General features: G+C 47.9%; 1 protein-coding gene across 6 annotated transcripts in view; it reads right to left on the reverse strand.

Annotated features, from left to right (window-relative positions):
• The window catches only part of CHRM2 (cholinergic receptor muscarinic 2), a 367,212-nt gene that overhangs the window by 15,921 nt on the left and 324,423 nt on the right, over positions 1 to 26,868 (reverse strand). Inside the window, exon 1 of one of the 6 annotated variants that reach the window (XM_063929004.1) lies at positions 20,963 to 21,056. The exons of 4 other annotated variants lie outside the window; for them this stretch is intronic. The gene's annotated coding sequence lies outside the window, so the exon portion shown is untranslated. Of the gene's footprint in view, positions 1 to 20,962; positions 21,057 to 21,098; positions 21,153 to 26,868 lie in introns of those variants that run through there. One more of the 6 variants, XR_010179747.1, reaches the window with a different exon arrangement.

Below are 26,868 nucleotides of genomic sequence, written 5' to 3' on the forward strand. Positions count from 1 at the left end.
GGCTGCGGATGGGGGGCTGATAGCCTTTTGTGAAAATAAAAAGATATTGTTTTTAGTAGCAGTACTACAAGGCCCAGCAAGCCTCCCCCGCATGATGGTACTTGGAGAACCACAAGTACCAGCATGCGGCGGAAAAACGGGCCCGCTGGTACCTGTAGTACTACTACTAAAAAAATACCCAAAAAAAGACAATACACACACACCTTGAAAGTAAAGTTTTATTACATGCATCCACACAAACATACATACATACTTACCTTATGTTCACACGAGGGTCGGTCCTCTTCTCCAGTAGAATCCATGGGGTACCTGTTGAATAAATTCTACTCACCAGATCCAGGGTACCAGGCTCCTCGGATAATCCTTTTGTAATCCACGTACTTGATTAAAAAAAAAAAACGGAGAGCCGAGCCACGCACTGAAAGGGGACCCATGTTTTCACATGGGTCCCCTTTCCCCGAATGCCAGAAACCCACTCTGACTGATGTCTAAGTGGGTTTCTTCAGCCAATCAGGGAGCGCCACGTTGTAGCACCCTCCTGATCGGCTGTGTGCTCCTGTACTGTCTGACAGGCGGCACACGGCAGTGTTACAATGTAGCGCCTATGCGCTCCATTGTAACCAATGGTGGGAACTTTGTAGTCAGCGGTTGACCAAAAGTGACCTCACCGCTGACCTGAAAGTTCCCACCATTGGTTACAATGGAGCGCATAGGCGCTACATTGTAACACTGCCGTGTGCCGCCTGTCAGACAGTACAGGAGCACACAGCCGATCAGGAGGGTGCTACAACGTGGCGCTCCCTGATTGGCTGAAGAAACCCACTTAGACAGAAGTCAGAGTGGCTTTCTGGCATTCGGGGGAAAGGGGTCCCATGTGAAAACATGGGTCCCCTTTCAGTGCGTGGCTCGGCTCTCCGTTTTTTTTTTTTAATCAAGTACGTGGATTACAAAAGGATTATCCGAGGAGCCTGGTACCCTGGATCTGGTGAGTAGAATTTATTCAACAGGTACCCCATGGATTCTACTGGAGAAGAGGACCGACCCTCATGTGAACATAAGGTAAGTATGTATGTATGTTTGTGTGGATGCATGTAATAAAACTTTACTTTCAAGGTGTGTGTGTATTGTCTTTTTTTGGGTATTTTTTTAGTAGTAGTACTACAGGTACCAGCGGGCCCGTTTTTCCGCCGCATGCTGGTACTTGTGGTTCTCCAAGTACCAGCATGCAGGGGAGGCTTGCTGGGCCTTGTAGTACTGCTACTAAAAACAATATCTTTTCATTTTCACAAAAGGCTATCAGCCCCCCATCCGCAGCCAATTGGATGGGGGGGACAGCCTCGGGCTTCACCCCTGGCCCTTGGGTGGCTGGGGGGGGGACCCCTTGATTGAAGGGGTCCCCACTCCCCCAGGGTACCCCGGCCAGGGGTGACTAGTTGGATTTTTGATGCCACGGCCGCAGGGCACTATATAAAAGTGACCCCCGCCTGTGGCATTATCTGTCCAGCTAGTGGAGCCCGGTGCTGGTTTTAAAAATACGGGGGACCCCTACTCTTTTTGTCCCCCGTATTTTTGGAACCAGGACCAGGCGCAGAGCCCGATGCTGGTTGCTTAAATATGGGGGAACCCCTGTCAATTTTTCCCCCATATTTCTGCAACCAGGATCGGCTCAAAGAGCCCGAGGCTGGTTATGCTTAGGAGGGGGGACCCCACGCAATTTTTTTAAAGAAAATAACCACTTTCCCACCCCTTCCCACTGATATACATGCACGGATCTCATGGATCCCTGCATGCCTATACAATCACGGATTAAAAAAGCAGGTCTGTTTTTTTTTAGCACTTTTTTTCGAGTTGTAATTTTTCACGGCAGTGTTTGTTTTTTTTTTTGCTTTGCACTTCTTAGTAAATTACCGAGATTCATACTTAAACAGCCGCGTTTTGACCGATGGTGTATTCATTCGTATTTTTTTTGTTGGACTTCCAAAAAATTACGAATGCCCTCATCACTGCCGTGATTATTGCTTAGTAAATTACCGAGATGACACTTTGATGAAAAAACGGCATCTCGGTCAAAATCGGGACCTTAGTAAATATACCCCTGTGTCTCTTTCTCTCTCTCTCTCTCTAGACCCTCATTAGGTAACAGGTTACACAGGACCCAGACACCCAGGCAGAGAGGAAGAGAAGCTGGGTCCCTGTGTCACTTACAGCTCTCCACCCTCCTATCTCTCCTCTGGTCAGAAAGCTCTGTAGGTACTGTCGTTCATGAAACCCGATACTGCCTTGTTCTGCTGCTGCATGAGAGGGAAAGCTAGTGATGTCAGTGTCCTTCGGCCGGGAGACCCCCTGACAAAAGGGAGGGCCCAGGGCACAGTAAGCCCTGCGCCCAGCCCCCCCTCCCTCTAATCTGGCTATGGTAATGGTTGGATTCATTTGTGCTGCACTATAGCAACGGTTGTGCAAAAATAAGAATGACTGATGACCTCTGCCTGCCCACTCTACAGTCAGGCTCTTTGTCAAACACCCATAAGAATATTCCTAATATCCATTATTATCATGGCTATCTGGAATATTCTTATGTCACCACAGAAGGCACTTGGTCACACTCGCCAGAGCCAAGTTAGTCAGATACATACTAATATTACTAATAAGTGTGTTTTGGGTGGAAACCCAATGGAAAACTTAGGAAGTCGGCTCTAGTAACATGGCAATCCAGCATAAATCCTGGAACAGTGTAGCAGCAATCCTATGTATATGTCTACAAAGTTATTTATATAGCGCACACATATTCCGTAGCGCTTCACAGAGAACATTTCAGTCATTCACATCAGTTCCTGTCCCAGTGGAGTTTACACTCCATTTCTCATACGTCCTAGAGGATGCTGGGGACGACATCAAGACCATGGGGTATAGACGGGATCCGCAGGAGACATGGGCACTCTAAAGACTTTTCATTGGGTGTGAACTGGCTCCTCCCTCTATGCCCCTCCTCCAGACCTCAGTTTTAGAAATGTGCCCAGGTCGACTGGATGCACTCTGAGGAGCTCTACTGAGTTTCTCTGAAAAGACTTATGTTAGGTTTTTATTTTTTATTTTCAGGGAGATCTGCTGGCATCAGACTCCCTGCTTCGTGGGACTGAGGGGGCAGAAGCAGAACCAACTTCCTCAGAGTTTCATGGCTCTGCTGCTGGCTGACAGGACACCATTAGCTCCTGAAGGGAACTGAACGCTAGCCGTGTCTAGATGCTCACTCCCACAGCACGCCGTCACCCCCTCACAGAGCCAGAAGTCAGAAGACAGGTGAGTATAAGAAGCATGATCTTCTATCAAGTAAGTGACGGCTGAGGTGCTGTGCGGCTGGCGGGAGCGCAGCGCGCCATTGCTGCCCACACACACAGGCACTACAGGCAGGCTGCAGGGCGCAGATGGGGGGGGAGGCACCCTGGGCAGCAAGAAAAATACCTCAAACTGGCTAATAGGGGGCATAAGTTGCCGCTGGCACAGCCCTACCCCTGCCTGTATAAATATTACAGTGTTTGTATGAGTGTAAGGATGCGCCATTGCGGGGGCAGAGCTTCTTCCTCAGGCAGCCAGCACACTACTCAGCACCATTTTCTCTCTCTCCTCAGGCTGCAGAGAACACGCTGGTCCTCTCCTCCACTTCAGACAAGTACAGGGTGCTATTGAGGGGGGGGGCACAAAGCGATTGTGGTGCAATTGATAGTGTATATTACTATTTAAAAAGCACTGTTAGGCTGTGGACATACTGTGTTCACAGGAAATACTGGCGCTGGGATTGTGAACTGGCTGCTCCTATCCTGTGTCCCTCTGACAGATTTTACTGTGGGTCTGTCCCCAAAATAAGTCCCAGTGTGTCTGTTGGTGTGCTGTACACGTGTGAGGCATGTCTGAGGCAGGGAGTTCCTCCCCGGAGGAAGCCATTTTAGGGACACAAAGTTGTAATGCGGTGGCGCTACTGGCACACCAAGAGCCTGCATGGGTGAAAGAGATACGTGAGAGTATGCATCTGATTAACCATAGATTAGAGAAGTCTGAATCTAAGGCTGCATGCTGGAGAAAATCTGTGGAAGATGTGATTTTTCAGGATGCTGTTATTCCTTATGCGGGCGGCCCCTCTGGGTCACATAAGAGACCATTTGCAAATGTTGTAAACACTGATACCGACACGGATTCTGACTCTTTTGTCGACAATAGTGAATCCAGAGAGATAGATCATAAATTGGCAAAAAATATACAATATATGACTGTGGCTATAAGGGACGTGTTGGAGGTTACAGAAACCACTCCTGTACCTCAGGAGAAGGCATATTTATGTAAGGAAAAGAAGTCCAAAATCACGTTCCCCCCTTCACACGAACTAAATGCGCTGTTTGAAGGGATGTGGGTGAATCCTGAGAAAAGATTTCGTATTCCCAAAAGGATTCACATAGCTTACCCTTTCCCGGCTGAAGAAAGGAAAAAGTGGGAGTCACCCCCTGTGTTAGACAGTGCACTTTCCAGGTTGACAAAGAAGGTAATTCTCCCTGCTCCTGGCACGGCTTCTCTTAAAGAGCCGGCAGACCGCAAAATTGAAACGACATTGAAATCCATTTATGTTACCAATGGTACACTGATTAGGCGCACTATTTCCTGCGCATGGGTGAGTCGCGCTATTGAAAAATGGTCAGAAAGCGTGTCATCAGAGATTGACACGATTGATAAAGATGAGATACTCCTTAAGTAAAGGAATATCAAGAACGCTGCCACCTACATGCCGGAAGCAATGAAGGATATTGGACTCTTGAGTTCACAGGCCGCTACCATGGCAGTATCGGCTAGGCGGGCGTTGTGGATACGCCAGTGGAACGCGGATGCAGATTCCAAAAGAAACATGGACGCTCTCCCATATAAAGGTGAGGCCTTATTTGGCGATGGCCTGGATGCGTTAGTCTCGGCGGCTACCGCAGGTAAGTCGTCATTTTTGCCCTCTGTGCCTGCACCGGCAAAAAAGACCTATCACCTGCAAATGCAGTCCTTTCGGCCCAATAAATACAAAAAGACGAGAGGTTCCCCCTTCTTTGCAGGTAGGGGAAGGGGTAAGAAGTAGTGATGAGCGGATTCGGTTTTACTCGGTTTTACTCGGTTCTCAAAACGGCATCTTATTGGCTATCCAAAACACGTGACATCCGTGAGCCAATAAGATGCCGTTTTGAGAACAGAGTAAAACCGAGTAAAACCGAATCCGCTCATCACTAGTAAGAAGCCCACAGCGGCTCCTGGTTCCAAAGAGCAGAAGTCTACCCCTGCTTCTGCCAAATCCCCAGCATGACGCTGGAGCTCCCTTGCGGGAGGCCGCTCGGGTGGGGGCACGTCTCAGACTCTTCAGCCAGGACTGGATTCTGTCTGGCCTGGATCCCTGGGTGTTGCAAATAGTATCCCAGGGGTACAAGCTGGAGTTTCAAGATGTTTCCCCATGCCGATATTTAAAATTGACCTTGCCAGTTTCTCCGTCAGAAAGAGAAGCAGTAACAGCGGCAATCCAAAAATTATGTCAAGACCAGGTCATAGTCCTGGTACCGTTGTCACAACAAGGGAGGGGTTTTTATTCAAGCCTCTTTGTGGTTCCGAAACCGGACGGCTCGGTCAGACCGATCCTAAATCTAAAGGATCTGAATTGTTACCTAAAAAGGTTCAAGTTCAAGATGGAATCACTTTGGGCAGTGATTGCCAGTCTGGAGGAGGGGGACTACTTGGTGTCGGTGGACATAAAGGATGCTTACCTGCATGTTCCCATTTATCCTCCTCACTATGCTTATCTGAGATTCGCAGTTCAGGATTGCCATTACCAATTCCAGACGTTACCTTTCGGTCTCTCCACAGCGCCGAGGGTATTCACCAAAGTGATGGCGGAGATGATGGTCCTCCTTCGTCAAAAAGGAGTCGATATAATTCCTTATCTGGATGATCTCCTGATGAAGGCGAGATCCAGGGAGCAGTTGTTACAAAACATATCACTCTCTCTGTCAACACTCCAACAACACGGGTGAATCATAAATTAGCCAAAGTCACAGTTGGAACCGACGACAAGGTTGTCTTTCCTCGGGATGATTCTGGACACAGAAGTTCAGAGAGTATTTCTTCCGCTGGAAAAGGCTCTGGAAATCCAGAAAATGGTAAAACAGATATTGAAACCATTAAGTGTGTCGATCCATCAGTGCATTCGGTTGTTGGGGAAGATGGTGGCGGCCTACGAGGCCATACAGTTTGGCAGGTTCCATGCCAGAGTATTCCAGTGGGACCTGTTGGACAAGTGGTCGGGGTCACACCTACACATGCACAGAAAGATAATCCTGTCGTCAAACACCAGGATTTTGCTCCTGTGGTGGTTACACAGTTCTCACCTACTAGAGGGATGCAGGTTCGGGATTCAGGACTGGGTCCTGGTAACCACGGATGCAAGTCTCCGAGGCTGGGGAGCAGACTCTCAGGGAGAAAACTTCCAGGGACGTTGGTCACAACAGGAAGCCTGCCTTCACATAAACGTTCTGGAGCTAAGAGCCATTTACAACGGCCTTCAACAAGAGGTACATCTTCTTCAAGACCGTCCCGTGCAGATCCAGGCGGACAATGTAACAGCAGTCGCATACATAAACAGGCAGGGCGGAACGAAAAGCAGAGCGGCAATGGCAGAGGCGACAAAAATCCTCCGCTGGGCAGAAAAACATCTACAAGCTCTGTCGGCAATATTCATTCCGGGAGTAGACAACTGGGAAGCAGACTTCCTCAGCAGACACGATCTCCATCCAGGAGACTGGGGCCTCCACCAAGAAGTCTTCGCAGAGGTGACAAGTCTTTGGGGAGTTCCTCAAATAGACATGATGGCGTCTCGTCTCAACAAGAAGCTTCAGAGATACTGTTCCAGGTCGAGAGACCCTCAAGCAGTAGCAGTGGATGCTCTGGTGACCCAGTGGGTGTTTCCGTCAGTGTATGTCTTCCCTCCACTTCCGCTGATCCAAAAAAGTACTCAGGATCATAAGAAAAACAAGGGTTTGAGACTTTGAGCAATCTTCATTGCCCCAGACTGGCCAAGGAAGGCTTGGTACCCAGATCTTCAGCAGTTACTCATAGTTGATCCTCTGCCTCTTCCACCTCGAGAGGACCTGCTGCAGCAGGGGCCGTGTGCGTACCAAGACTTTCCGCAGCTACATTTGGCGGCATGGCTGTTGAGCGCCGTATCCTAGCCAGGAAGGGTATTCCCGAGGAGGTCATCCCCACCCTTATTCAGGCCAGAAAGGGAGTAACGTCGAAACATTACCACCGTATTTGGAGAAAATATGTATCTTGGTGTAAATCCAAGAAAGCTCCTACGGAAGAGTTTCATTTAGGATGTTTTCTCCATTTTTTGCAGGATGGTGTGGAGGCGGGCCTCCGATTGGCATCAATCAAGGTATAGATTTCGGCCTTGTCAGTGTTCTTCCAGAAACAATTGGCCTCTCTTCCAGAGGTTCAGACCTTTGTGAAAGGGGTTCTGCACATCCAGCCTCCATTCGTGCCTCCAGTGGCACCATGGGACCTTAACGTGGTATTGCAGTTCCATCAATCGGATTGGTTTGAGCCTCTACAAAAGATAGAGTTGAAGTTTCTCACTTGGAAAGTGGTGATACTTTTGGCATTGGCATCCGCAAGGCGGGTGTCTGAATTGGGGGCCTTGTCTCACAAGAGCCCTTACCTGATCTTCCATGAAGATAGGGCAGAGTTGAGGACTCGTCAACATTTTCTTCCGAAGGTAGTTTCATCTTTCCACATAAACCAACCTATTGTAGTGCCAGTAGTTACTGACACATTCACTGATTCAAAATCTCTAGATGTGGTTAGAGCTTTGAAAATCTATGTTGCTAGAACGGCTCGTATACGGAAAACAGAGACTCTATTTGTCCTGTATGATCACAACAAGATTGGCTGTCCTGCTTCCAAGCAGACTATTGCACGTTGGATTAGAAATACGATTCAGCAAGCTCATACTACGGCTGGATTGCCGTTACCGACGCCGGTAAAGGCCCACTCCACTAGGAAGGTGGGCTCATCCTGGGCGGCTGCCCGGGGGTCTCGGCATTAAAACTCTGCCGAGCAGCTACTTGGTCAGGGTCAAACACATTTGCTAAGTTTTACAAGTTTGACACCTTGGCCGATGAGGACCTCAAGTTTGGTCAATCGGTGCTGCAGGGTCATCCGCACTCTCCCACCCGTACTGGAGCTTTGGTATAGACCCCATGGTCTTGATGTCGTCCCCAGCATCCTCTAGGACGTATAAGAAAATAGGATTTTGATAACCTACCGGTAAATCCTTTTCTCCTAGTCCGTAGAGGATGCTGGGCGCCCGTCCCAGTGCGTACTTTACCTGCAGTTTAGTTATTAGTTACACAAGTTGTGTTATCTTGGTTTCAGCATGTTGCTGCAATTGGTTCATGCCTGTTGGCGTGTGTTATGTTGAATGCCATGTTGTGCGGCATGGTTGAGGATGTGAGTTGGTAGATATCTCACCACTAGTTAAGTAATTCCTTTCCTCGAAATGTCAGTCTCCCTGCGCACAGTTCCTACAACTGAGGTCTGGAGGAGGGGCATAGAGGGAGGAGCCAGTTTGCACCCAATGAAAAGTCTTTAGAGTGCCCATGTCTCCTGCGGATCTCGCCTATACCTCATGGTCTTGATGTCGTCCCCAGCATCCTCTATGGACTAGGAGAAAAGGATTTACCGGTAGGTTATCAAAATCCTATTATACCCTACCACATGGAAAAACACGCAAGTGTGGAGATTGTGAGGGAAAACCCACGCAAACGTGAGTGAACTTGTAAACTCCACACATATAGGGCCTTGGTCAGGAATTGATCTCATGACCTCAAGTTGGTGAAGAAGCAATGCTGACCATTACACCAACCATGCTGTCAAAATTGTCTCTATTTATTTTACCCACATGCCTTTGCTATAGTTAAAATCACAACATAGCACAAAGCAATATGCAATGGAGAAATGCATAAACTGTTGAAGGATGGAGCATCCTCGCCCCGTTCCCAGTGCTGCAACATAAGCACCCCCCACTCCCCTTCTGTGCTACCCACATACATGACAAAGGGGGTAATTCAGAGTTGATCGCTAGCTGTTTTCGTTCGCAGCGCAGCGATTAGGTAAAAAAGCGGCTCATCTGCGCATGCGTATGCGGCGCAATGCGCACGCGCGACGTACTTTCACAACAGCCAATGCAGTTTCACACAAGGTCTAGCGACACTTTTCAGTCGCACTGCTGGCCGCAGAGTGATTGACAGGAAGTGGGTGTTTCTGGGAGGTAACTGACCGTTTTCAGGGAGTGAGTGAAAAAACGCAGGCGTGCCTGGCCGAACGCAGGGCGTGTTCGTGACGTTAAAACAGGAACTAAATAGTCTGCAGTGATCGCAAGCTAGGAGTAAGTCTGGAGCTACTCTGAAGCTGCACAAAATTATTTTGTAGCCGCTCTGCGATCCTTTCGTTCGCACTTCTAAGCTAAGATACACTCCCAGAGGGCGGCGGCTTAGCGTTTGCACGGCTGCTAAAAGCAGCTAGCGAGCGAACAACTCGGAATGAGGGCCCATGTGCACTGCAGGTGGGGCAGGTGTAACATGTGCAGAGGGAGTTAGATTTGGGTGGGTTATATTGTTTCTGTGCAGGGTAAATACTGACTGCTTTATTTTTACACTGCAATTTAGATTTCAGATTGAACACACCACACCCAAATCTAACTCTCTCTGCACATGTTACATCTGCCCCCCCCTGCAGTGCACACGATTTTGCCCATCTGCTAACAAATTTGCTGCTACGATCAACTCTGAATTACCCCCCAAGTGTGTAACTTTGAGTACGGCTGTACAAACATCTACTGCTACACTTTAAATAGACCAACCACCTGGTAAAGGGCCTAATTCAGACCTGATCGCAACAGCAACATTTTTCTCTAATGGGCAAAACCATAGGGGTAAGTCAGACCTGATCGCTAGGCTGCATTTTTCGTACAGCGGGTGATCAGGTATAAACTGCGTATGCACCGCAATGCACAGGCGCGTTGCACAGGTACAAAGCGGAACGCCGCTCAGCGATGGGTTTGTTCGAAGGATCCATTCGCACGTACATTTGCACGGGCGTTCACAAGGAGATTGACAGGAAGAAGGCGTTTGTGGGTGGCAACTGAACGTTTTCTAGGAGTGTCTGGAAAAACGCAGGCGTGTCCAAGCGTGTTTCTGGGGCGGGTGTCTAAAGTCAATTCCGGTCCCGTACAGGCTGAAGTGATCGCAGCGGCTGAGTAAGTCCTGTGCTGCGCAGAGACTGCACAACATCTGTTTGTACAGCTCTGATACACATGCGATCACACACTTGCAAAGCAAAAATACACTCCACTATAAGTGGCAACTATCTGATCGCAGCAGTGCAAAAACAGCTTGCTAGCGAACAGGCCTGAATTACCCCCCATCTGCAGTGCTGGTGGAGCAGATGTAACATGTGCAGAGAGAGTTAGATTTGGGTTGGGTGTGTTCAAACTGAAATCTAAATTGCAGTGTAAAAATAAAGCAGCCAGTATTTACCCTGCACAGAAACGAAATAACCCACCCAAATCTAACTCTCTCTGCACATGTTACATCTGCAACCTACCCCCCCCCCCCCCCCCCCCTGCACTGCACACGTTTTTTTCCATTAGAGCAGTGGTTCCCAAACTTTTTGGAATCATGGCGCCCCAGAGTATCAGAATTCTTTCACGGCACCCCAAGGCCAAAAATTTATTTGAGTATTTTAGAAAACCATGGCCCTCATTCCGAGTTGTTCGCTCGCAAGCTGCTTTTAGCAGCTTTGCACACGCTAAGCCGCCGCCTACTGGGAGTGAATCTTAGCTTATCAAAATAGCGAACGAAAGATTCGCAATATTGCGAAAAGACTTCTCTGTGCAGTTTCTGAGTAGCTCGAGACTTACTCTGCCAGTGCGATCACTTCAGTGCTTGTCGTTCCTGGTTTGACGTCACAAACACACCCAGCGTTCGCCCAGACACTCCTCCGTTTCTCCAGCCACTCCCGCGTTTTTCCCAGAAACGGCAGCGTTTTTTCACACACACCCATAAAACGGCCAGTTTCCGCCCAGAAACACCCACTTCCTGTCAATCACATTACGATCACCAGAACGAAGAAAAAACCTCGTAATGCCGTGAGTAAAATACCTACCTGCATAGCAAATTTACTTGGCGCAGTCGCACTGCGGACATTGCGCATGCGCATTAGCGACTAATCGCTCCGTTGCGAGAAAAAAATAACGAGCGAACAACTCGGAATGACCACCAATAAGTAAATTATGTTTATGCGTCATCCTTAGTTCCTTAATACCCCTTTTCCACTTACGAGCACGGGTCGCAGCCGGGAGCCTGACACGGGAGCTGCCCCCTGCTGCGACCCGTGCTCGGCCCCTTTCCCATCAGCAGTCACAACCCGGCATATGCCGGGTTGGTGACGCTTCTAGTGACGCTGCAGGGGCGGCGCAGGGAGATCACATGATCTCCCAGCACCGCCCTTCCATACAGTGTAAATGGGAGCCGTGTCGCATCGACACGGCTCCCGTTTACACTACAACCCTACCCGGATCAGTCCCGTGTCCTACCCAGGTAAATAGCCGGGTAGGATTCACGGGTCACTTGATCCGGGTTTACCCTTTTCCACTTGCAAAAAACACGGGTAAATGCGCGCCCCCGTGCATTTACCCATGTTTTTTGAGCTAGTGGAAAAGGGGTATTAGTGAGGTGAGGGACAATATTTGCTTCTGTTTGTCCTCAGATTTAATAACTGGCAGCCACAAGCACTGGTTTTGTCTATTACTTTGACCAAAAATAGTTTGAATTGGTCCTGGACCAGCAATCCAAGACACCCCTGCTAGTGTCCTGAGGCACCCCAGGGTGCCACGACACACAGTTTGGGAACCTCTGCATTAGAGAAAGATTTTGCTTTTGCAATCAGGTCTGAATTAGGCCCGAAGAACCTTGGGCTGAATAGCACACAACCAAACACACATGAAAAGAAGTCTGTTATTAGTGGTTTGCACTATTAAATATAAAGAACAGGAACAGTACATTGGAGTCGCTGGTCGTTCAGGCTCACGGTAACAAACTATGCTGGCTTGAGACCATGCACTCAGTTTTTACTGCATGGCATATATCTGCAGGGGAACTGGGGGCTGCAGGTCTTTCTAGAGACTGAACTAAAGCTTAATCAGTGCCTTTGTGGGACCGGTGTGACTCACGGACGTCTGTGTGATTTAGGCGGCAGGAGAGCGCAGGCCGCGCAGTTTGCAGGAGGGACAGCGGAGAGCCCAGCATTATACATTAAAGAGAAATGATCCTGTAAAAAGAATTCCAGTCACCGCCGTCACCACAGTGTATAGGCAGGAGCTGCAAGTGTGCTCTGTGCCTGCCATAGGGCTTGTTAGGTTTATGGTGTAAAAACATAGCATGCCGTCTTATGAGAGGCATCTGGGACTGCTGGAAGCATCAACAGCATTAAACCTTATTGAGATTGCATGTACAATGGGGCTGAGATCTCTGGGGAACTGGTGGCTGCCTACATTTCTGTATCCCAGAGATATTTACAGTGAGATGCACTTTGTGCGTGTTCTGGAGGCTGGCGGGCGCAGCTACGGACAATGCAACTGGGTGGAAATATACCAAACCTTATAAAGAGGACGATTGGAGAAACTGTCTCCTAACAAACAATCAAATTCTAGCTGTAATTTTATCAAATGTTACTGATGAATGCTATCTAGATGTTGCGTGGTTGCGGTTAGCAACTGCTCTGCTTTTCTTCTTCACCAGCCGGATAGGTATTTCTGCAGGAACAGGAGTAGGGATCACTAGCCGGACAGGTGTTATTGCAGGAACAGGAGTAGGGATCACTAGCCGGACAGGTGTTATTGCAGGAAGAGGAGTAGGGATCACTAGCCGGACAGGTGTTACTGCAGGAAAAGGAGTGGGGATAACTAGCCGGACAGGTGTTATTGCAGGAAGAGGAGTGGGGGTCACCAGCCGGACAGGTGTTACTACAGGAACGGGAGTAGGGATCCCCAGCCGGATAGGTGTTACTGCAGGAACGGGAGTAGGGATCACCAGCCGGACAGGTGTTACTGCAGGAAAAGGAGTGGGGATCACTAGCCGGACAGGTGTTACTACAGGAAAAGGAGTGGGGATAACTAGCCGGACAGGTGTTACTGCAGGAAAAGGAGTGGGGATAACTAGCCGGACAGGTGTTATTGCAGGAAGAGGAGTGGGGGTCACCAGCCGGACAGGTGTTACTACAGGAACGGGAGTAGGGATCCCCAGCCGGATAGGTGTTACTGCAGGAACGGGAGTAGGGATCACCAGCCGGACAGGTGTTACTGCAGGAAAAGGAGTGGGGATCACTAGCCGGACAGGTGTTACTACAGGAAAAGGAGTGGGGATAACTAGCCGGACAGGTGTTACTGCAGGAAAAGGAGTGGGGATAACTAGCCGGACAGGTGTTATTGCAGGAAGAGGAGTGGGGGTCACCAGCCGGACAGGTGTTACTACAGGAACGGGAGTAGGGATCCCCAGCCGGATAGGTGTTACTGCAGGAACGGGAGTAGGGATCACCAGCCGGACAGGTGTTACTGCAGGAAAAGGAGTGGGGATCACTAGCCGGACAGGTGTTACTACAGGAAAAGGAGTGGGGATAACTAGCTGGACAGGTGTTACTGCAGGAAAAGGAGTGGGGGTCACCAGCTGGACAGGCGTTACTGCAGGAACAGGAGTGGGGGTCACCAGCTGGACAGGTGTTACTGCAGGAACAGGAGTGGGGGTCACCAGCTGGACAGGTGTTACTGCAGGAAAAGGAGTAGGGATCACTGGCCGAACAGCTGTTTCTTCAGGGAATGGGAATGGGGGTCAGCAGCATTGATGAGGATGATAGAATGATCTGACAGGTATACAGTACAATGATGACATTGGAGAAGCACCAACAGACACGTTTTCTTGGTTCAATTCTAAATCTAGACCAGGAGGCTGAAGTAGGTGTAGTCTGTAGTGGCAGCAGGTTCAGGCATTACAGTGAATGGGGCAACAGAGAGGCATTTGGCAGTGTTTTGCAATCAGAGGTCTGGTGCATTGACAACTTGCTGCAAGTCCAAAGGCCCAATGGCTAACATAGGAAATCACAGGGATATATCTAATTTCTTTATTTTTAAACATTTGTACTTAGATGACTGCCCTTCACTCACCCCACTTACTGTACTGTACATACCTTTTACCAACAAAATGGGATAAAAACAACCCGAGGTCCTTTCTTTTTCTGCTAATTAAATTATTTTACAAAATGCAGCTGCAGCACCGTCCACACTTGTATTCTACCATCAGGCCGTAACTCTCTATAAATGTGCCCCTCCCTAACCAAAATCTATATGAATTTATATACGAAAGGTGGAATTTGTTTTATTTCTAGCGTTTGCGCTGCTTATCCTGTAAACAAAATGCAGGACACGTAGAAACCACGTGGCGTTTGTGGCGTCCGAATGTCTGAGTCTCCTGGCGTTCCATTCTGCAGTGCAGAGAGAAGTTGGTTAATGCACAGCTAACAATATATTAACTTCTCTTTACAAGTGAATAGAAGTAAATACATTGCTAACTGCGTGTTACCTCATTGTTCTTCATCGTCCCCCGTGGAGAGAATCCCAATTCTTCTGGTCCTCGCACCGCAGCTGAGTGTTCACATTTGGAATTTTGCCATAGAGTTGTTCCATTGAGAGTGGTCACAAGCAGATTGAGCATAGGTGGGGATGAGGATGATAGAGCAGATGGGGCATAGGTGGGGATGAGGATGACATAGCAGATGGAGCATAGGTGGGGATGAGGATGATAGAGCAGATGGAGCATAGGTGGGGATGATGAGGATGATAGAGCAGATGGAGCATAGGTGGGGATGAGGATGATAGAGCAGATGGAGCATAGGTGGGGATGAGGATGATAGAGCAGATGGAGCATATGTGGGGATGAGGATGATAGAGCAGATGGAGCATAGGTGGGGATGAGGATGATAGAGCAGATGGAGCATAGGTGGGGGATGAGGATGATAGAGCAGATGGAGCATAGGTGGGGATGAGGATGATAGAGCAGATGGAGCATAGGTGGGGATGAGGATGACAGAGCAGATGGAGCATAGGTGGGGATGAGGATGATACCGCAGATGGAGCATAGGTGGGGATGAGGATGACAGAGCAGATGGAGCATAGGTGGGGATGAGGATGACAGAGAAGATGGAGCATAGGTGGGGATGAGGATGACAGAGCAGATGGAGCATAGGTGAGGATGAGGATGACAGCAGATGGAGCATAGGTGGGGATGAGGATGATAGAGCAGATTGAGCATAGGTGGGGATGAGGATGATAGAGCAGATGGAGCATAGGTGGGGATGAGGATGACAGAGCAGATGGAGCATAGGTGGGGATGAGGATGACAGAGCAGATGGAGCATAGGTGGGGATGAGGATGAGGATGACAGAGCAGATGGAGCATAGGTGGGGATGAGGATGATAGAGCAGATGGAGCATAGGTGGGGATGAGGATGATAGAGCAGATGGAGCATAGGTGGGGATGAGGATGACAGAGCAGATGGAGCAAAGGTGAGGATGACGGAGCAGATGGAGCATAGGTGGGGATGAGGATGATAGAGCAGATGGAGCATATGTGGGGATGAGGATGACAGAGCAGATGGAGCATAGGTGGGGATGAGGATGATAGAGCAGATGGAGCATAGGTTGGGATGAGGATGATAGAGCAGATGGAGCATAGGTGGGGATGAGGATGATAGAGCAGATGGAGCATAGGTGGGGATGAGGATGACAGACCAGATGGAGCATAGGTGGGGATGAGGATGACAGAGCAGATGGAGCATAGGTGGGGATGAGGATGACAGAGCAGATGGAGCATAGGTGGGGATGAGGATGATAGAGCAGATGGAGCATAGGTGGGGATGAGGATGACAGAGCAGATGGAGCATAGGTGGGGATGAGGATGACAGAGCAGATGGAGCATAGGTGAGGATGAGGATGACAGAGCAGATGGAGCATAGGTGGGGATGAGGATGATAGAGCAGATGGAGCATAGGTGGGGATGAGGATGATAGAGCAGATGGAGCATAGGTGGGGATGAGGATGACAGAGCAGATGGAGCAAAGGTGAGGATGATGGAGCAGGTGGAGCATAGGTGGGGATGAGGATGATAGAGCAGATGGAGCATATGTGGGGATGAGGATGACAGAGCAGATGGAGCATAGGTGGGGATGAGGATGATAGAGCAAATGGAGCATAGGTTGGGATGAGGATGATAGAGCAGATGGAACATAGGTGGGGATGAGGATGATAGAGCAGATGGAGCATAGGTGGGGATGAGGATGACAGACCAGATGGAGCATAGGTGGGGATGAGGATGACAGAGCAGATGGAGCATAGGTGGGGATGAGGATGACAGAGCAGATGGAGCATAGGTGGGGATGAGGATGATAGAGCAGATGGAGCATAGGTGGGGAAGAGGATGGCAGACCAGATGGAGCATAGGTGGGGATGAGGATGACAGAGCAGATGGAGCATAGGTGGGGATGAGGATGAGGATGACAGAGCAGATGGAGCATAGGTGGGGATGAGGATGACAGAGCAGATGGAGCATAGGTGGGGATGAGGATGATAGAGCAGATGGAGCATAGGTGGGGATGAGGATGATAGAGATGAGTAATTAGGTTCGGAAGGGTGAAGCTTCCAAGTCACTAACTTACTGTATAAGTAGAAGTATTTCTTTTCTTAGAAGAACTACTGAACCTACAATACAGATTATGGGTGTATGAATGAGATTTTAGAAGATTCACAAGTACCTAGAACTTTTTCAGGAGCTGGGCAGAACTGTGGATGATTGAGATGGTACACGTCAGAGGAGTTACTCTCTCATTCCTCACTTTACCGAAAAAACTTACATTTCAAACTGGCGAAAAAGTCCCTTTTTAATGATGTCCTTTGCAAAACTGTTTTCAAATACAGGTGTGCCACATACCTCAATAATGTAATGGCGAATGCACATACGCTAAGTGTGCAATGGGCCATAATTATCACTATTAAGAGTTGGGTGTGCTCAGAGATCTAGATGATTTCAGACAATCTCTTGCACGAAGGATAAGGCTGGTTTATGTTCCCATTGATACCTCCCACTCCTATCTCCAAGATTTTTCACGTGCTGCTCCCTTTCTCTGGAATTCTTTACCTCTCCCCCTCAGAGTCTCCACCTCTCTACAAAACTTCAAACGGGCTCTTAAGACCCACTTCTTCACCAAACCCAGCCAAATCTCATCCTAACCCTCTGTTCCACGCTCTCTATGTACCCCATCTGTGTCACCCCTGTCTGTCCACCCCTCCTCTTAGAATGTAAGCTCTCACGAGCAGGGCCCTCTTCCCTCACGTGCTTATCCTTTTCTTACTTTAATAATCCTCAACTGCCCAAATCCCGCAGTTTTTTGGCCACCTTGGAACTTATCTCTGTCGTTTACTATTGTAGTAATGCTTAGTTACCCTGTACTTGTCCTATATTGTCTTCAACTGTAAGTCACTGTCTTCCTGTTTTGATTATGTGCATATGTACTCTGTAATTGGGCGCTGCGGAACCCTTGTGGCGCCATATAAATAAAGGATAATAATAATAATAATTGATAGCAGTATAGTCTACTTAAACAAGCTGATGGATTGGGAGGGGCTGCATGCATAAGGTGAACTCTTAAATCAGGCAAATACTGCACGCTCATTCAAAGTTGTCACCGCAAGGCAGTCGGCTTGTGTCCAATTCTGAATCAGGTCTTTAGTCATTAGGAGAACGTTGCAGAGGGACTAAAGAGGGAGAGGGACTAAATATGGGGGAGAGGTAGAGAAGACAAGATTCAAGGATGGAGATGTTGGCGACAATGGAGGGAGATGTTGGTGATGGTCAGGGAGAGTGGGTAGGAAGATAGGGGACCTTGGCTGGGGGGAAAATAATGACTTCATTGAGTTTAAGGAAGCATTGTGACATTCAGGTGGAGCCGAGTGATAGTTAGCAGGTGATGCAGGAGGAGCCTGAAGAGGAGAGGTCAGGGGATGAGAGGTCAGTTTGGGTATCGTCAGCAGACAGGTGTTATTGGAGGCCGAAGGAGCTGATGAGCTTACCAGGGGAAGAAGAGTAAAGTGAGAAGAGCAGGGAGGGGACCATGGACAGAATGTTGAGGCACACCAACGGGAAGGGGAAGAGAAGGCGAGGTGAGGTAGGAGTATAGGCGGAGGAGTGAAGTCACAGAGTCTGATAGAGTGGAGGATGTGCAGGAGAAGGGGTGTACAACACTACCGTGAGGTTGAGGAGGGCTTTAGGGAAGCGACCTTTGGACGTGGACATCTCAGTCCTGCAGACCCTTAGCTCTGCACTCCCTAGATCCTGGCTGTGTCTTTATACTGGCCACATGTCACACACCAGATACCAAATATAAAACAATTAGAACTGAATAAAAATGATATGCTGTAATAGAGTTTTGCTGCCCTAAGCCCCAGTCTACACGGAGAACGTAGCGCCATGACCTACCATGCAGGAAATGTGAGAGATTGGGAGGCGTATGAGGGACAGGGATGTCTCTGTCGCCATTATAAATGTGTGCACGGCAGGATAAATGAAATCTCTCCTCTTCAGGGAGCATATGGCCTCGCACTTTCTACCAGAGCGGCTCCCTTTAGCTGCTCTCCTCCCGGCATGAATGATTCATGAGCTCGCTTCTACCGGATTTCACCAGGATTCTGAATTTTTAGTCACAGCACTTGGGAGGATGAAGACTCAGGAGGACATTTCACTTCATCTGCAGAAATGGCGGCTGTGACTGGGGGCAGGATAAATGGGGAAGGCGCTTTCTGGGAGAGTGCTGCAAATACAGGACAGGGTCTTGCCAACGGAAGGGGAATTACACTGCCTGAGATCAGCAATGGTCATAGATACTGTATTCATGACTTCAGCGTAATTTAGTCAAGTTTTTTTCTAATTATGAGGTCTATGTACTAAGCCTTGGAGAAAGACGGAGATAAAGATACCCTCGGCGGTTTTACCGCATTTTCCCTTTAGTATTTCCCGTCCTTTATCTACGTCCACTTTATTTCTTTCCAGTGCTTAGTACATAGACTCCTACGTCGGTAACAAGAAATGGGACATTCTGTGCAAAGTTACAGGAAATGTATATGGTAAAATGCACTATTTATTGTATAATATAAGGATGATACAAGTCACTGAGGAATTTTGTGTCAGTATGAAAACATAATGGCCGTAAGCACCGGTTGGCCAGGATGGCACTTGACAGGGGCGCTGGCCAAGGTAGGGGGTGCCACCTGACTTAGGGGTCTACGTACTTAGCCTTGGAGAGAGATAAAGTGGAGCGACACAGCTAAATAGAACTTTTAGTCGGTCAGGTCCTCCCCTTTGCCACGGGTGCCCGGACCCCTATATACAGCCTTGGAAAACGTATTGCCCTTTATAGACAGCATTAAAGGGCAAGGTGGCTTCTAGTATCCTTCATAGCTAGCACTTTTTCCAGATAATAAAAGAGAGGCTGGATAGTTTTTGGCAAAGACGTAACTGTTTTAGTATCGGTATTGAAGCGTTTTTGTTTTAGTATGTATTTTATTTTTAGCTCCATTTATATGCCAATCATGTTCCAGACACTCAGGCCCAAATGGAGATGCATCCCAGATAGACCCTAAATTCTCCGTAGTTGCTTGGCAACAGATCACATATTATCCGGTCTTTAGGTCTACAGCACTTAGGTCAACACTCATTAGGTCGACCACTATAGGTCGACATGCATTAGGTCGACATGGTCTTTGTGTCGACATTTTTCTTTAGGTCGACGTGGTCACTAGGCTGACATAGCAAAGGCCGACACATGAAAATGTTGACATGCGTTTTTCACTTTCTTTTCTTTCATTTTTTTTTACTTTTCCATACTTTCCGATCCACGTGGACTACAATTGGGAATGGTAACCTGTGCTGAGCGCAGCGGTAGCGTAGCGAGGCACCTTGACCGAAGCATGGTGAGCGAACCGAGCCATGCGAGGGGACACGGTGCACTAATTGGGGTTCCCGGTCACTTTACGAAGAAAGCGACACCAATTTCTTTTCTTTTTTAAACTCTCATGTCGACCTTTTGTCATGTCGCCCTTTTCCATATCGACCTGATGACTGTGTCGAACTATTTCAGTTGTCGACCTTGTCACTGTCGAAAAATAGTGGTCGACCTAATGACTGTCAACCTAGATACTGTCGACCCAACGAACCACACCAGATCATGCAGAGTCCAAGAAATAAAACTAACCGGAGCGGCCACGCAGGGCGCTGGCTATTTAAGGGCGCCGGACATTTCAAATATGGTGCCGGCCGTCAGCCAATCAGAGCTCGCAGACCAGCAGCGGCGGCTCCTGATTGGCTGCTGGGCCGCGAAAATAAATATATATTTAGAGTTTGATCATATAAAGTTGCGAGGCCACGCCCACTTTATCAGGAGCGCTAGAGGGGTAGGGGGCGCTTCAAAATTTCTCGCTCAGGGTGCTAGTAGGTCTGGAGCTGGCCCTGCCTGCAGTCTTCATACAGCGCATTAGCACTGGTGAGACTGGATACCAGTTCCTGAGGCTTATATACTCTGGTGCAGACAGCGGCAGAGTGTCCCGATGCTAAGGAGTAACTAAAGGAGAATGACTCCAGAACTAACCCGTTACAAGCAATGACGTCCACGCTGTTCCTACAAGGAACGTGTTATAATCATTTAAATACTATTATCATTTGTGTACTATAAATTAATACAACTGAATAGCAGTTAGACAATTTCAATTCACATCAGATTCCCATTTAAGTGTATGGTACCTGGTCATATTTTCATCAGTTATCATGTCGATACTAGAATGTCAACATAATTCCACTTGTCTGTAGCACAATGCTGACATCCTCAGAAATTGTATGTTGCTGTGTGAAATGTCAAGAAATGCAAAAAAAAGTAGGAAAAAAAGTAGGAAAAAAAAGATGCTTTTAAGGGTACTTTGAGGTGACTTGTGAACTATAAAAAAGAAATATAAAAAGCAATTATTAAAAACAAAACAAAAAAAACCCTCTAATTAAATGCGGCCACATCAAGCAATGAAATAGTTGATTTTGTGGTAATTTGAGGCCATTTTTTTGAAACCCATGTAATTACTAGAGATGAGCGGGTTCGGTTTCTCTGAATCCGAACCCGCCAGAACTTCATGTTTTTTTTCACGGGTCCGAGCGACTCGGATCTTCCCGCCTTGCTCGGTTAACCCGAGCGCGCCCGAACGTCATCATGACGCTGTCGGATTCTCGCGAGGCTCGGATTCTATCGCGAGACTCGGATTCTATATAAGGAGCCGCGCGTCGCCGCCATTTTCACACGTGCATTGAGATTGATAGGGAGAGGACGTGGCTGGCGTCCTCTCCATTTAGATTATAAGAGACTGAGAGAGATTTACTGGAGCTGACTAGGAGGAGTACTGTTACTGTAGAAGTGTAGAGACTGAGTGGAGAGAGTTTACTAGTGAGGACAGTGCAGTTTACTTTATAATCCGTTCTCTGCCTGAAAAAAGCGATACACAGCACACAGTGACTCAGTCACATACCATATCTGTGTGCACTGCTCAGGCTCAGGCCAGTGTGCTGCATCATCTATTATCTATATATAATATTATATATATCTGTCTGACTGCTCAGCTCACACAGCTTATAATTGTGGGGGAGACTGGGGAGCACTACTGCAGTGCCAGTTATAGGTTATAGCAGGAGCCAGGAGTACATAATATATTATATAGTGAGTGACCACCAGACACACAGTGCAGTTTATTTAATATATCCGTTCTCTGCCTGAAAAAAGCGATACACACAGTGACTCAGTCAGTCACATACCATATCTGTGTGCACTGCTCAGGCTCAGGCCAGTGTGCTGCATCATCTATTATCTATATATAATATTATATATATCTGTCTGACTGCTCAGCTCACACAGCTTATAATTGTGGGGGAGACTGGGGAGCACTACTGCAGTGCCAGTTATAGGTTATAGCAGGAGCCAGGAGTACATAATATATTATATAGTGAGTGACCACCAGACACACAGTGCAGTTTATTTAATATATCCGTTCTCTGCCTGAAAAAAGCGATACACACAGTGACTCAGTCAGTCACATACCATATCTGTGTGCACTGCTCAGGCTCAGGCCAGTGTGCTGCATCATCTATTATCTATATATAATATTATATATATCTGTCTGACTGCTCAGCTCACACAGCTTATAATTGTGGGGGAGACTGGGGAGCACTACTGCAGTGCCAGTTATAGGTTATAGCAGGAGCCAGGAGTACATAATATATTATATAGTGAGTGACCACCAGACACACAGTGCAGTTTATTTAATATATCCGTTCTCTGCCTGAAAAAAGCGATACACACAGTGACTCAGTCAGTCACATACCATATCTGTGTGCACTGCTCAGGCTCAGGCCAGTGTGCTGCATCATCTATATATATTATATATCTGTCTGACTGCTCAGCTCACACAGCTTATAATTGTGGGGGAGACTGGGGAGCACTACTGCAGTGCCAGTTATAGGTTATAGCAGGAGCCAGGAGTACATAATATATTATATAGTGAGTGACCACCAGACACACAGTGCAGTTTATTTAATATATCCGTTCTCTGCCTGAAAAAAGCGATACACACAGTGACTCAGTCAGTCACATACCATATCTGTGTGCACTGCTCAGGCTCAGGCCAGTGTGCTGCATCATCTATATATATTATATATCTGTCTGACTGCTCAGCTCACACAGCTTATAATTGTGGGGGAGACTGGGGAGCAATACTGCAGTGCCAGTTATAGGTTATAGCAGGAGCCAGGAGTACATATTATATTAAAATTAAACAGTGCACACTTTTGCTGCAGGAGTGCCACTGCCAGTGTGACTGACCAGTGACCTGACCACACTGACCACCAGTATAGTTAGTAGTATACTTATATTGTGATTGCCTGAAAAAGTTAAACACTCGTCGTGTGACTTCACTTGTGTGTTTTTTTTTTTTTTATTCTATAAAAATAAAACTCATTCTGCTGACAGACAGTGTCCAGCAGGTCCGTCATTATATAATATATAATATATACCTGTCCGGCTGCAGTAGTGATATATATATATTTTTTATATCATTTATCATCCAGTCGCAGCAGACACAGTACGGTAGTTCACGGCTGTGGCTACCTCTGTGTCTCTGCACTCGGCAGGCAGTCCGTCCATAATTGTAATACCACCTAACCGTGGATTTTTTTCATTCTTCTTTATACATACATAGTTACATAGACATCTTCTCTTTATCAACCAGTCTATATTAGCTGCAGACACAGTACAGTACGGTAGTTCACGGCTGTGGCTACCTCTGTGTCTGCACTCGGCAGGCAGTCCGTCCATAATTGTATACCACCTAACCGTGGTTTTTTTTCATTCTTCTTTATACATACATAGTTACATAGACATCTTCTCTTTATCAACCAGTCTATATTAGCTGCAGACACAGTACAGTACGGTAGTTCACGGCTGTGGCTACCTCTGTGTCTGCACTCGGCAGGCAGTCCGTCCATAATTGTATACCACCTAACCGTGGATTTTTTTCAGTCTTCTTTATACATACATAGTTACATAGACATCTTCTCTTTATCAACCAGTCTATATTAGCTGCAGACACAGTACAGTACGGTAGTTCACGGCTGTGGCTACCTCTGTGTCTGCAGTCGGCAGGCAGTCCATAATTGTATACTAGTATCCATCTCCATTGTTTACCTGAGGTGCCTTTTAGTTGTGCCTATTAAAATATGGAGAACAAAAATGTTGAGGTTCCAAAATTAGGGAAAGATCAAGATCCACTTTCACCTCGTGCTGAAGCTGCTGCCACTAGTCATGGCCGAGACGATGAAATGCCAGCAACGTCGTCTGCCAAGGCCGATGCCCAATGTCATAGTACAGAGCATGTCAAATCCAAAACACCAAATATCAGAAAAAAAAGGACTCCAAAACCTAAAATAAAATTGTCGGAGGAGAAGCGTAAACTTGCCAATATGCCATTTACCACACGGAGTGGCAAGGAACGGCTGAGGCCCTGGCCTATGTTCATGGCTAGTGGTTCAGCTTCACATGAGGATGGAAGCACTCAGCCTCTCGCTAGAAAAATGAAAAGACTCAAGCTGGCAAAAGCAGCACAGCAAAGAACTGTGCATTCTTCGAAATCCCAAATCCACAAGGAGAGTCCAATAGTGTCGGTTGCGATGCCTGACCTTCCCAACACTGGACGTGAAGAGCATGCGCCTTCCACCATTTGCACGCCCCCTGCAAGTGCTGGAAGGAGCACCCGCAGTCCAGTTCCTGATAGTCAGATTGAAGATGTCAGTGTTGAAGTACACCAGGATGAGGAGGATATGGGTGTTGCTGGCGCTGGGGAGGAAATTGACCAGGAGGATTCTGATGGTGAGGTGGTTTGTTTAAGTCAGGCACCCGGGGAGACACCTGTTGTCCGTGGGAGGAATATGGCCGTTGACATGCCAGGTGAAAATACCAAAAAAATCAGCTCTTCGGTGTGGAGGTATTTCACCAGAAATGCGGACAACAGGTGTCAAGCCGTGTGTTCCCTTTGTCAAGCTGTAATAAGTAGGGGTAAGGACGTTAACCACCTCGGAACATCCTCCCTTATACGTCACCTGCAGCGCATTCATAATAAGTCAGTGACAAGTTCAAAAACTTTGGGTGACAGCGGAAGCAGTCCACTGACCAGTAAATCCCTTCCTCTTGTAACCAAGCTCACGCAAACCACCCCACCAACTCCCTCAGTGTCAATTTCCTCCTTCCCCAGGAATGCCAATAGTCCTGCAGGCCATGTCACTGGCAATTCTGACGAGTCCTCTCCTGCCTGGGATTCCTCCGATGCATCCTTGCGTGTAACGCCTACTGCTGCTGGCGCTGCTGTTGTTGCCGCTGGGAGTCGATGGTCATCCCAGAGGGGAAGTCGTAAGCCCACTTGTACTACTTCCAGTAAGCAATTGACTGTTCAACAGTCCTTTGCGAGGAAGATGAAATATCACAGCAGTCATCCTACTGCAAAGCGGATAACTGAGGCCTTGACAACTATGTTGGTGTTAGACGTGCGTCCGGTATCCGCCGTTAGTTCACAGGGAACTAGACAATTTATTGAGGCAGTGTGCCCCCGTTACCAAATACCATCTAGGTTCCACTTCTCTAGGCAGGCGATACCGAGAATGTACACGGACGTCAGAAAAAGACTCACCAGTGTCCTAAAAAATGCAGTTGTACCCAATGTCCACTTAACCACGGACATGTGGACAAGTGGAGCAGGGCAGGGTCAGGACTATATGACTGTGACAGCCCACTGGGTAGATGTATGGACTCCCGCCGCAAGAACAGCAGCGGCGGCACCAGTAGCAGCATCTCGCAAACGCCAACTCTTTCCTAGGCAGGCTACGCTTTGTATCACCGCTTTCCAGAATACGCACACAGCTGAAAACCTCTTACGGCAACTGAGGAAGATCATCGCGGAATGGCTTACCCCAATTGGACTCTCCTGTGGATTTGTGGCATCGGACAACGCCAGCAATATTCTGTGTGCATTAAATATGGGCAAATTCCAGCACGTCCCATGTTTTGCACATACCTTGAATTTGGTGGTGCAGAATTTTTAAAAAAACGACAGGGGCGTGCAAGAGATGCTGTCGGTGGCCAGAAAAATTGCGGGACACTTTCGGCGTACAGGCACCACGTACAGAAGACTGGAGCACCACCAAAAACTACTGAACCTGCCCTGCCATCATCTGAAGCAAGAAGTGGTAACGAGGTGGAATTCAACCCTCTATATGCTTCAGAGGTTGGAGGAGCAGCAAAAGGCCATTCAAGCCTATACAATTGAGCACGATATAGGAGGTGGAATGCACCTGTCTCAAGTGCAGTGGAGAATGATTTCAACGTTGTGCAAGGTTCTGATGCCCTTTGAACTTGCCACACGTGAAGTCAGTTCAGACACTGCCAGCCTGAGTCAGGTCATTCCCCTCATCAGGCTTTTGCAGAAGAAGCTGGAGGCATTGAAGATGGAGCTAAAAGGGAGCGATTCCGCTAGGCATGTGGGACTTGTGGATGCAGCCCTTAATTCGCTTAACAAGGATTCACGGGTGGTCAATCTGTTGAAATCAGAGCACTACATTTTGGCCACCGTGCTCGATCCTAGATTTAAAGCCTACCTTGGATCTCTCTTTCCGGCAGACACAAGTCTGCTGGGGTTGAAAGACCTGCTGGTGACAAAATTGTCAAGTCAAGCGGAACGCGACCTGTCAACATCTCCTCCTTCACATTCTCCCGCAACTGGGGGTGCGAGGAAAAGGCTCAGAATTCCGAGCCCACCCGCTGGCGGTGATGCAGGGCAGTCTGGAGCGACTGCTGATGCTGACATCTGGTCCGGACTGAAGGACCTGACAACGATTACGGACATGTCGTCTACTGTCACTGCATATGATTCTCTCAACATTGATAGAATGGTGGAGGATTATATGAGTGACCGCATCCAAGTAGGCACGTCACACAGTCCGTACTTATACTGGCAGGAAAAAGAGGCAATTTGGAGGCCCTTGCACAAACTGGCTTTATTCTACCTAAGTTGCCCTCCCACAAGTGTGTACTCCGAAAGAGTGTTTAGTGCCGCCGCTCACCTTGTCAG

The sequence above is a fragment of the Pseudophryne corroboree genome, chromosome 6 (assembly GCF_028390025.1).
Source record: "Pseudophryne corroboree isolate aPseCor3 chromosome 6, aPseCor3.hap2, whole genome shotgun sequence".
In the NCBI taxonomy this organism is placed as follows: Eukaryota; Metazoa; Chordata; class Amphibia; order Anura; family Myobatrachidae; genus Pseudophryne; species Pseudophryne corroboree.